We start from the raw sequence: 900 nt of genomic DNA, 5'->3' as shown, positions 1-900 counted from the left end.
GCCTGCCTCTCCTCCTGAGTGCTGGGATTAAAGGCGTGCGCCACCACGCCTGGCTTGAAAGAATTTTAAAGGAAAAAATTGTTTTAAAAGCTGTGAGCTGATTATTCCGGTGTCCTATAAATGAACTCTGGAGTGTCTTTCTAACTGAAGACAGTTTCCTCAGATAGTTCTGTGGAACTTTCTCTACTTTAAACAGGGCTTCCATTGTTGGGGCAGTGTTCAGAGTTTGGTGATATGGTGGTTGAAGGCTGTGACTGAGCCAGAGTGTCTCTTCCTTGTTGCCTAGCAGACTGATTTGAGGTGTGTAGGAAGAGAGAAGGCGCTGAGGTGAAGTAAGCCAGCCACTCATTTTTTCAACTTGTAACAGCACCCATTTGTGTCTGTTAGGAGCAATTTTTGCATCTGTGATCCCAGAGTGAGCAGTAGGCATATAGATCTGCTGTTATAGCACAGCTGTGACCTTGTTTGGAGAGTTCTCTCCAAAGTGTTAAGCCCTTATTGCCATTCTCATAGCTTAGAACACAAGGATGCATAATGTGAACAAGCTTACTTGCTAGAATGTAGCACAAACAGCCTCAAGCTGGGTTCCGCACTAAAACCTCCCGAGATAGTCCTTAATTTCCCTTTCTCATATTTTATCATTATCTTATTTATTTTTCGAGACAGGCTCTTACAGGCCTTGTGTCCTGGAACTCTCTGTGTAGACTAGGCTGTCCTCAGACTCAGATCTGACCTGCATCTGCCTCCTGAAGGCTGGAATTAAAAGTGTGTGCCACTGCTAGCCTCTGGAGAGGGGGTTCTGAGAGATGGGATGTCTGGGAGCAGCAAAAATGAATGGTCCAAAGCATGGTCCAAGCTGCTGACTGACGCCTTTGTTCTGCTGAGATGACTTTTAGTGTG

The 900-nt window shown here is 45.4% G+C and overlaps 1 protein-coding gene across 10 annotated transcripts in view; it reads left to right on the top strand.

The window, feature by feature from the left end:
• Cdc14b (cell division cycle 14B) overlaps positions 1–900 on the top strand; it is an 80504-nt gene that overhangs the window by 52089 nt on the left and 27515 nt on the right. The gene's annotated exons all lie outside the window — the stretch shown is intronic.

The sequence above is a fragment of the Mus pahari genome, chromosome 16 (assembly GCF_900095145.1).
Source record: "Mus pahari chromosome 16, PAHARI_EIJ_v1.1, whole genome shotgun sequence".
Taxonomy (NCBI): Eukaryota; Metazoa; Chordata; class Mammalia; order Rodentia; family Muridae; genus Mus; species Mus pahari.
Note: the sequence above shows the minus strand (reverse complement) of the source record. Positions and strands in the feature narration are given on the sequence as shown.